The sequence below is a fragment of the Aegilops tauschii genome, chromosome 6 (genome assembly GCF_002575655.3).
Source record: "Aegilops tauschii subsp. strangulata cultivar AL8/78 chromosome 6, Aet v6.0, whole genome shotgun sequence".
Taxonomy (NCBI): domain Eukaryota; kingdom Viridiplantae; phylum Streptophyta; class Magnoliopsida; order Poales; family Poaceae; genus Aegilops; species Aegilops tauschii.
Window position 1 is genome coordinate 7,819,999 of NC_053040.3, and position 11,867 is coordinate 7,831,865.

The 11,867-nt window shown below is 41.3% G+C and overlaps 1 long non-coding RNA gene across 1 annotated transcript; it reads right to left on the reverse strand.

Moving 5' to 3' along the window:
* Nucleotides 1-8,491: 8,491 nt before the first annotated feature.
* Nucleotides 8,492-10,732, reverse strand: LOC120966740 (uncharacterized). Its single transcript, XR_012186943.1, has 2 exons — nt 10,253-10,732; nt 8,492-10,177 (listed from the first exon to the last, which is right to left on the reverse strand). It is a non-coding gene; the product is annotated as an uncharacterized lncRNA (long non-coding RNA).
* Between the last annotated feature and the right edge of the window lie 1,135 nt (nt 10,733-11,867).

Sequence of the window (11,867 nt, forward strand, 5' to 3'; positions counted from 1 at the left end):
ATATTGGCGAATGGAAACAGAATGTTGAATTTATTTTTAGCTTAGAATTGCTTGATACACACACCATCATAACCTTAAGTTTTCTGGCTGCATGACATGCCATCATACGCATCTATAGAACTCTACCAATCTGTTCTCTTGCATTTTATGGTATTTGGGCTAGGTTTAGAGCAAGACCATGATGCGTGAAGGCATGTATTCTTCTAGATCTTTGCCAAAACTGCTCTCTTCCTAGAGCGTTTTGGACTTTTTGGTTGCGGTTCATAAGCTTAAACCTTTACAAATTCTGATGGTCTTGCTTTTCAACACATATGTGGTATGTGGTAATGTGTCGTGGTTTCTTATCATGTTCCCTTCCTAATGTCTTCACCTATGATAAGGTGGTCATTTTAAAATAGTTTGCTCATAAAGCGGATTAGATATTGAGTCATCTTTTATTGTATGATGGACTTTTCCATGACCTCTACTTACGCATTAGTTATGTTAGCCATATTCCTTTTTTATTTATACAACCACAATGAGAGCCGAATATGAGTACGTATTTTCAACCTATAATAACATTGAGTTTTTTTGCAGGTGTATAATAACATTGAGTTAATAAAGCATTCATTTGTTATATGTATTCAGATTTATAATTTTCCTAAACATTGTAATAAAGTTTTCTATTGCATTTGTATTTGAGCATTTTGAGCCCATCAAGCCACTCAGTCTTACGCATGCAGAGTATTTGATCTCGTCTGCATGCTCAATGAGTACATATTGATTTGGATATCCCCAAAACATCTGAGCTCCAAATGAGGTACAATAGGCGTTCTGCAATGCAGAGATCTTATTCTATCATGTACATGAGTACTTATGTAAATATAAAAATAGGTATCTCTTGCAAGATGATAGAGTAGAGGAAATACATCCGAAATATAATTTGCAAGGAAATTAAGGAACAAATGCTCTGAAATCTAATTTGCAAGGAAACTCGGGAACAAATGCTCTATAACAGAAGAATAGTAATACAAGAAATAACTGAAATTATATGTGAATCTGAAAATGGGGTTTTATTATTAGTTTTCAATATTCTATTTTCATACTATTGTATGCATGCTAATTTAACCTACAATGGACATGAAAATAGCTCTACTGCAGTAGAATAATTAAATCAATCAGTACATCAAATGAGTTGTATGCTAAATAGGATGCGACACATGCAACAAGAAAGTATGAAACGGGGGAACCACTTCAACTATCCCAAGTGTAAATTTGAAATTATTACATTAGTTAGGTAGTAGTAGTTTATCATTTAGTAACTATATGTTGCATTTTATTTCAAGGTACAAACTTAAGCTAGGGATATGTTCTCTGAGTAACGAACCCCACCATGTTCAAGACAGAAGCAGAAAAGATCACTAAGCAATCTGCACAATTCTTGTAGATACAGATGATTATGTAATCCGTGAGCAGACGAAACAAATACAGAAAATATGTGAGGACAAATTGATTTTTGAGTTCACACTGAATAACTATATTCTCAAGTATGGTTACTAGGATCGCACTTATTATAAAATATGTTTTATATTCAAAAAAGATATATCGCCACAGGATGCAAAAGTTACAGGTAATGACTATTTCTACCAAGATGCTCTATATACTAATGTTTTTGTTCAAGCCTGGTAAAAAGGAATCAAATGTTATGCGCTTAAAAATACACATTGTGAAGGATAGTTAGAATAAATGTGAATCCATATTCCACGAATCAAGTACTAATAGAAAGGCTGCAATAACACGCAGAAACATGGTCTATGAATTACTAGAAGGACAAGTTGCATATTAATGGCTATTTAACCATTCCGGTTGTAATATAATAGATGGGACATCAAATTGGTTTTTTTATATGAACTTCTTCATTACTTTAAGATCGTTTTATTAAATTTAAGACATGGAATAAATTAACAAAAAAAATCCTTAATTGTATGGCTTACTTTAACAATGCCTCTAAATCAGTTAGTACGTGTACCCGCAAAACGAGATCAAGAAAACCATGATCTGCCTTCTGTGAAAATGCATGTCCGCCACCAGAATATAATCATTAAGTACAAGCAAATGATGCCAATTAATAACATAGTTGGCCGTCTTCACAAATAGCCCGCTATAGCCCGCTATAGCTTCGCTAAATATTGATTAATAATGGGTCAACTCTTAGGTAAAATAGCATAAAACAAGATAGGCCCTGGCTCTCCATTATGGAGAATGGAGATTATCCTGTCTCCAATTCTTGCCTTTCGCACAATGTTGCTTCCAAGTACCTCCTTACGGCTGTCCATACATTTTTTCTATTCTTTGATTTTCATGTCTTCACTTCTTTTAGAAATCCAATATCGACAGGTGTGACTTGTAGGATGACCTGGCTGTATGTTCAAAACATCAAGGCGACCATTCTGATACATCAGATGAGGCACACAATCCGACGGGATTTTCTGTTGAAAACATAGTAATAACTTCGTAGTTAGCAATGTACTTAAGTTCTAAAATAATTTATGCAAAAGATGCACAGATGTCGTAATAGTAAAAAACCTTACCATGGCATCTCCATGGATGTTACCGTGGTTCAACACGTGCACTAGTGACACGTATTCACCATAATGTGGAGGAGTTTGATAATAGATATTGTAATTCTCAAGATTAGTACAAAATGCGATCAGATGATTTTTCTCCTAATAAGTTAACTCAGAGCCATCGGTGTAGTAGGTTCTGTCTACCATCTTTCGCACATTTTTTGAACAACGAAAATAAGTTGTCAATGAAAATAAGCTACCAACTATTTTGAAATAAACAATATAAATTAGTTAATAACTATGTTTGAGAAACTCACATAGCGGTAGAATTGGAAGCGTATCAACAAGGACCCAAATGTCCATATTGTCTTGGTCGATGTCAGGATCACCAAGATCCATGGTGACAAGCGTACCCTCATAAAAACCATACATCTTGCAAAGTGCTTCCCATTTATTGCAACCAAAATGGGTTACGCTCTCAGAATTGTACAGATTTACTTCAAAATCCATACCACGATGGATCCTTAGGTGAATTTTTTTTGTTTCCATACTTTCATGGTCTTCAAAACCCATCCTCTCCAAGACATAGCGTCTTGCATGGCATTTGATAAGCTAGTCGCATTGTAAAAGATGAAAATTACACGTTGAAATAGTTGAAGTCGTGCTTAATTACGAAAAAAACACTTCTCGTCGTTGCGTACCGTTTCAACATCGAAGGTCTCCTCGAGCTTAATGCTGAAGCATCGATCTTCGTCCAGGTGGGGCCTGTTGCACAAACCTCGGTCGTCGTGGCACCAGTCGCACTCCTCCGGGAGACTTTCGTCGTCCGAGTACGACATTTCCTATGTTCATAATTCAAATATTAAACTTGTACAATTAAATATATGTACTAAAAAACCTAAATTAGATCATTATTATTCATCACGGGTGACTATTGGTCTGTCAAGTCTTTTCTTGAAAACTCTGAGCTCACGTGGTGTATATATTCGACCGTCGGTGATGGTAGCTCCTCCTTTCATTCCCGAGTGCATTACACCAAATTTTCTAGCACACAGGAATGAAGGAGAAGCTACCCCCACGACAACAGTCGGGATTCTTCGTCCTCACTGATTCCTCACTGACATTTGCGACCATCGGTGATGGTCGTTACTCCTCCTTATCCTAGTGCATAACAAAGGTCTAGTGATGACCCACAAGTATAGGGGATCTATCATAGTCCTTTTGATAAGTAATAGTGTCGAACCCAACGAGGAGCAGAAGGAAATGGTAAGCAGTTTTCAGTAAGGTATTCTCTGCAAGCACTGAAATTATCGGTAACAGATAGTTTTGTGATAAGATAATTGGTAACGAGCAACAAGTAACAAAAGTAAATAAGGTGCAGCAAGGTGGTCCAATCCTTTTTGTAGCAAAGGAAAAGCCTGGACAATTTCTTATATAGAGGAAAACGCTCCCGAGGACACATGGGAATTATCGTCAAGCTAGTTTTCATCACGCTCATATGATTCGCATTCGGTACTTTGATAATTTGATATGTGGGTGGACCGGTGCTTGGGTGCTGCCCTTACTTGGACAAGCATCCCACTTATGATTAACTCCTAATGCAAGCATCCGCAACTACAAAAGAAGTATTAAGGTAAACCTAACCATAGCATGAAACATATGGATCCAAATCAGCCCCTTACGAAGCAACGCATAAACTGGGGTTTAAGCTTCTGTCACTCTAGCAACCCATCATCTACTTATTACTTCCCAATGCCTTCCTCTAGGCCCAAACAATGGTGAAGTGTCATGTAGTCGACGTTCACATGACAGAACTAGAGGAGAGACAACATACATCTCATCAAAATATCGAAAAAATACCAAATTCACATGACTACTAATAGCAAGACTTCTCCCATGTCCTCAGGAACAAACGTAACTACTCACAAATCATATTCTTGTTCATAATCAGAGGGGTATTAATATGCATTAAGGATCTGAACATATAATCTTCCACCGAATAAACCAACTAGCATCAACTACAAGGAGTAATCAACACTACTAGCAACCTACAGGTACCAATCTGAGGCTTTGGGACAAAGATTGGATACAAGAGATGAACTAGGGTTTGAGAGGAGATAGTGCTGGTGAAGATGTTGATGAAGCTTGACCCTCTCCTGATGGGAGGATCGTTAGTGATGATGATGGCGATGATTTCCCCCTCCCGGAGGGATGTTTCCCCGGCAGAACAGCTCTGCCGGAGCCCTAGATTGGTTCCGCCTCGTGGCAGCGGAGTCTCGTCCCACAAGCTTGCTTATGATTTTTTCCAGGGTAAAAGACTTCATATAGCAGAAGATGGGTACCGGAGGGCCACCAGGGGGCCCACGAGGCAGGGGGCGCGCCCCCCACCCTCGTGGCCAGGGTGTGGGCCCCCTATAGTATTTTCTTCACTCAGTATTTTTTATAATTCCCAAAAATAACTTCCGTCGAGTTTCAGGACTTTTGGAGTTGCTCGGAATAGGTCTCTAATATTTTCTCCTTTTCTAGCCCAGAATTCCAGCTGCCGGCATTCTCCCTCTTTGTGTAAACCTTGTAAAATAAGAGAGAAAAGGCATAAGTATTGTTACATAATGTGTGATAACAGCCCATAATACAATAAATATCAATATCAAAGCATGATGCAAAATGGACGTATCATCTAGCAGAAGGAGAAGAAGGAGAAACGACCCCCATGACAACAGTCGGGATTCTTCATCCTCTCATGTGTGGTGGAGCCTTGACAGACTTAAAGTCAACCCAAAATGTCGTTTAATTATTTTTCGAGAAAATCCAAGCCACTCGATATTTCCTACATATTCTAGCACAAGTCATGCCAGAATTCACGGAAAAATACGGCATGACCTTTGCTAAAAAAGGACATATCGAGCGCCTGAAATTTGCCGGAATGGAAATTAATCAACACTCCGGCAAAACATAGGCCACTATAGGAGGTGTAACCTGCAAACATGGCCGGCCACTTGGGCAAGCACATATTCTATTTGAGCAACACGAGATATACATGTTTATATCTACATCATATGAGCATTCAAACTTGATGGAGTAGTTTTCCAATTTGAGCATTCAATAACCAAAACCAAATCGTAAAATAAATTAGTATCAAATTAGCATTCATTCAATAAGGAAAACTAAACCATCTCTTTCGTCCGTACATCGTCGAATATTATCACTAATAGATCTCGAATAGTATCATACATATAACATCACTAATACAGCTAAAACGGTAGCGAACGATGGGTATCAGTGTGGGCGGTGGACACCCAAAGAGAAGGAACCATCACAGGATCATAGCTCCAGTGAGATCCATGAAGAACCTCCCAGGTATTGGAGAACCTGCCCTCCAACGCAACCATGTAGCGATGGACGTGTCGTCCTCCTCGCTGACACGGTGACGTACCACCTCTGCGGGGTCCTCAAGCCTCCGCACTGTCACTGGCCCACCCGACCGCCACCAAAGAAGGTTCGGGTCAACGACGGGTTGGCTCCTCACCAAGCTACGCCCCTCGGAAGGTAGCACCTCCCAGTACCAGCCCGGCGGAGCCCAGTCCCGGACATGGCTCCTCACCAAGCGCAGGCCTCCTCCGCCGAGTCGACGATGAGGATGCGGGATAGGCATCGTCGACGTCGATGCGGGAATAATTGGTTTAACTAAAAAACTAAACCTATTCTATTAATTTTCTTACTGAAAATAAACTAGTTCTATAGTAAAATTTTAATTAGATCATCAAAGCTCATATACCTAAATTTTCTTACTAAAAATAAACTAGTTTTATTAATTCAACTAGTTGAACTAAGCACTTACTATAAATAAAATAAACTAGTTTAACTAGTTCTATTAATTTTCTAACTAATTCTATTAAACACTTACTAAAAACAGTAAAAAAATTATATTGAATTTTTTCTATAAACTAAACACCACTGCCCTAGATTAGCATCTACTTAATTAGTTACCTAACCTACTTCCCTAACTAAAAAACATCTAAGTTAATTAACTAAATTCACCTAAGTTAATTAACTAAATTCACCTATGTTACCTAACCTAATGAACTAAATGGAGGGAGGAGGAGTACCTCACGGTGGTGGAGGAGGCCGGCGGGGGAGGAGGCCGGCGCGGGGAGGAGGCCGGCGGGGGAGCAGAGCCGGCGCAGGGGAGGGTGGCCGGCGGGGGAGGAGGCCGGCGCGGGGGAGGGTGGCCGGCGAGGGAGCAGAGCCGGCGTGTGCTAGGGCGGCCGGCGGGAGAGCTCTGGCGCGGGGGACGGCGGCACGCGGGGGATGGCGGTGCGCGGGGGACGGCGGTGCGCGGGGGAGGGCGGCGGCGACGACAGCAGAGAGAGGCGAGTGAGTGTGTGAGGGCGGGGGAGTGAGAGAGAGAGGTTGAGCGCGGGCCGTTGGGCTAGATAAAGAGCCTGTAGTAGTAGCGCTTATATGTAGAAAGCGCTACTGCTACAGGGTGTAGCAGTAGCGCTTCATACATAAAAGCGCTACTACTATGCCTGGCCTGCCGGCAACGGCCTGGCAATTGTAGTAGTAGCGTTTTTTACAAAAACAGCGCTACTGGTAAGTGCATAGTAGTAGCGCCTTTTATAATAAGCGCTACTAATAAGTAGTAGCAGCGCTTTATTATAAAAAGCGCTACTACTATGCTACTGTCTGTAAGCATTTTCCTAGTAGTGTATTATTATCGTCGGTACATTTGGTACAACCGACGTACACTACAAGAAATATGTCAACTTGCGACCATCACTATTGGTCGCTGAATGGTCATTGTTTTTCATTTGCAACCTTTTTGCGACCAAAAATAGATGGTCAAAAGCTGGCGGTCGTAAACTGAAATTAGCGACCTTCTTTGTGATATGTAAAAGGTCGTTGGTTCCACGACCAAATTTTTGGTCACTAGCAGCCTGCCCCAGGCCACGTAGGATCCAGCGTGGCAAGCTGACGTGGATAAGAATCAACCCTGTCCAATTTGATGTTCTACGTGGGCCAAGCCCAACAATTCAGCCTTTTTAATATATATTTTTCTATTAATTTTTGCTTGCTACATGGGCCTAGCCCAACAATTTAGCCTTTTTTTCTGGGTGCGGCCTTTTAGAGTGTATGATCTTTTATTTTTCACCATTTTATTTTGGTGCTGGCCCCACTAGTGAGATTGGTCCCGATTATCATAATCTCATACACTGGTCCCACACGTCAGAAATTTCAAATGCACTCAAAATATTTTTATAAATGGGTCACATGAGTCATGTTTCCATTGCACACATTTTCAAATCACATACATAATTACTATTTCATATGAAACAAAAATGTAATTCGAAAACATACAACATTTCATTCAAAAACAGAGAGAAGATACATGAAATTCTGGAGTTCACAATGCCCAGATAACCCAGCTATTATTACATAACTTGCTATACAAAAATGTCTTGGCGCTTCTTTGAACATCTTATTTAGTATTGAATTTAGGCAAAATATTTGCCAACAAGAAAACAAAACAGTGAGGATATAGTGAATAACAACAACAGCAAGTGATGGGGTGCTATTTAGTAAGATTAAGTCCGGAAAGAAACATGCATGAAAATTAAGAAGAGCTAGAGCAAGTCTGCATGAAAATTAAGAAGTGCTATTCGGTATGAATGCCATGAAGTTTTCGTGCAGGTCATGCCAAGTCAGCCAACACGTAGCATGCATGTGGGCCATAAAACATGATCACAGTTCAGCACCTACAACAGCCTAACACAACAGATCAAGCCATGAAGTGATAATAACAGTGTGTGATGAGAAACTGACCGCTCTTTTTAGTTACTATGAGCAACAAAACATCTAGTTTCAGATACTCAACGGATTCATTCATATACTTATTATATGCTGACATGGATTGTAGAGGTTAACAACAAAACTAAAACTGGAACTTGATACCATTTGTGATGCACGACATAAGCTAACAAAAAAACACATTCCAAAACTATCTGTATAAAACATTTATGCATTGATACATTCAAGAACTAGAAAAGTTCAAATATGTTTACAAATGCACAAATAACTTGAGGAAAAGTAGCCAACTTATGTAAGAATCTAGTTCACTAGAGCATTTTATGAAAAAAATATGATGCATTGGAACAGAGCAAGGTACTTCTACAGCAGAACAAAAGAGGGAGCTAGTGGTAGGAGATGGGCTCATCGGAGAGGAGGCTGTACTTGATGCCGTAGACAACCATGGCCGCTGTACGAGGTAGAGGAGGTTGTAGCCGAGTTGGAACATGTGCGGAGCGTCGTCGAGGCGGTGGATGCCCTGGTTGTCATCATTAACTTACAACATCAGTAAAATAATAAATAGGTAATTATACAGCTGGAAAACAATAATTCCAACAATTTTACATTTACAAGATTATCTATAATGGTTACTTATTTATTCTGCAAGGAACCACGACATATTTCTGCAGAAAAAGAACATGTATGCAAACCAAACCACCAAACAAATAACGAGCTAGTTCATCTTATACCAGAATAGGAAGAACACCGACAAGGAATAGAAGCATTCCTTGGTTTTCAAGCACACCAATTCATAGACATGATTTTGATATGGGAAAGACGAGGGAAGCACACATCTCAAGACCAGCTGCATTTCCTAATATAACAGGTGAACCGCAATAGCAAGTGCTATTAATGGCCAGTTCTGGCAGTACTGAATGTAAACATGCATGCTAATCCAAGACCAGCTACAGCCACGACATCAATCAACCTTCATTCAGTTGTGTAGTGACATACTTATCTAAAAGAACATATATAGAAATAAATGAATTTTATTTCTAAATACCAATACGGAAGTACTAAAAAAACAAGACTAAACATTAGTAGAAGGTAACAAGAGCTCATTACACAAGTTTTGCTAGCAATTAGGGGACCATGGTTCCTATACTGACCACATTTGGGTATATCCTACTCTACCAGTGGCTAAATAATGCAACTTTATGACTGTCAAGTAGGCCTACAGATCGATGACGGAGCAGACTCAAACATTACAAACACAAGACCAGTACAGGTAAAGCAGACCTACAGAGCAATGGGCAAGCACCAGGAGCCTCAAGTGCAAACTAACGAGGGCACACGCATCTACACACTAGAGAGCCGCGCATCTAAACATAAGACCTGGAATGAGCAGTTGACTTATGGGTACCACTGAGCCATGGACTAATCTCAAGCCTAAGCTGTCAAGTAAGATAAGTACTACCCTCACTGACAACAGTTCAAATCAACCGGAATTCAGTAAAACTGGAGTATGGATTGGCGACTTTCAAATGATGTGGACAGATTGTTTGAGTCAGTCCCTCCCTACTTAACTAAGAGCTAGATCAGTACAATTGTAGAACAAAACAATGTGTCCCCAAAAAATCAATTACAGCTGCCGGATCGATGCAATCGGACCATGGCAACTCACAGCAACCAATTCGCATAGAAACCAGAGGGGATCGGACCAGGGGCGAGGGGGGATCTTGACGTGGCGCTGGTCGTCCCTGTGGTGCACGAGGTGGAGCTCCTTCTCGTCGACGGCGTCCGCGCCGCAGGACCCCACGCCGAGCACGTACAGCGCCACGTCCCTGCAAGGAGCACGGAGACGGCGTGAGCAGATGGGATCAATCGACAAAGCCGTTCCGTGGAGCTGAGGTCCGCACCTCTCGTTGTAGGCGACGGAGACCTGCACAGATCAGCAGAGAAGAGTGAGGCGCGGGCTCGGAGGAAGCGGGATGGGGGAGAGGATGGGCTGCGCGAGCAGTTGACGACGAGCCAGTGGTGGTACGTCGCGGATTTTGCTCCACAGTCGCGCAACAGCCAAGGGAAGAGAGAGAAGGTGGGGAAGGGCGAGAGGGTGGGCGGCAGCGGTGCGGGAGAAGAGCAGCGAGGTCGCTGGCGGGGAAGCCCGGCGTCGGTGGAGACGAGGGCGGCGGCGGCCACGGGATCGAGGAAGAGGGCAGAGGCAGTGGGTTGGGCTTGGGGGATTTTGTTTTTGCTCCTAATCTCTCAACGTCGTGTGGGAGAGAGATGGGGACGAGGTGGGAGGGAAGCGGAGAGGAGGGGGAGAGGCCGGCGGTGGCAAGGTTTGGGAGGAAGATGAAGGGAGGGATGGGATCGGGGTGGATGGCGGCGGCGATGTGGGAGACGAGGGGAATGAGATCTGAGATCAGGGTGAGGGGAAGAGAGATCTGGATCGAGCAAGGAGAGGGGGCTGCTAGGGTTTGGGTTGGGTTGGTGAGACCTGAGAGATGTTGGATCCGTCGGATGTGGACGGTTCAGATCGGCTAAGGGGGGTGATCCGTGTGAAGACCTCTGATTGGTTTAGAAAAATTATGATTACTAAAACTAGGAGGGTTTTATGAAGCAGCTATCAAAAATATTTCGCAAAATGGCACAACTGAAATTTTCTCTCAATTTAGACCATATTTTATGGATGATAGCCAATTTGCATTCAATTTTTTATCTTTGTAGCTATTTTTAATCATTATTCGAGTGCCCAAAATGAATTCTTTTGTGAAGGACCTACCATATATTTGTTGCAAAATTGTACCAAATCAATTTTATAAAATCCTAGGACATATTTAATGCACATTTGACCAAATGGTTGGGTGTCAAAAGTTTGATCCACCTCTCGTGAAAAAGACAAATTTTCGCTAATTCAGCAGGAAGCGGGTCAAATTTGAACTGCAGCTCCCTCATAGTTTGCTCTTTATTTTTTCAAAAAATTATTTCTAGGTACATGAGTATCTATTTAATTAGAGAAACGCAAAAAAAATTCCAAGATTCAACAACTAGCTAGGAACGGTCGTACCCGCCATTTTGACCGCATTCTGAAACGGGCCTAAAAAAATCAACAAATTGGAAAACCTTCGGATTGTGTCATTATATGTGATCAAGTTACCAGGAAAAATAATAAACTTGTAATACAACAATTATTTAAAAAAATATTCTCAGAAATGAGCTATCATGTGTGAAGATTCATAGCTTTCGACCCAAATGCTCAATCTTATGGCCACATCCATGGCATAGTTTGTTTAAATGATGTAATATTGTGCACAAGGGTGCATAGTGGAATGGCAAACAAATTTTCCGCCGATTCAACTAGAAGCGGGTCAAATTTGAACTGCAGCTCCCTCATAGTTTGATCTTTATTTTTTCAAACAATTATTTCTAGGTACATGACTATCTATTTAATTAGAGAAACGCAAAAAAATTTCCAAGATTCAACAACTAGCTAGGAACGGCCAGGCCGCCGTTTTGACCGCATTTTGAAAC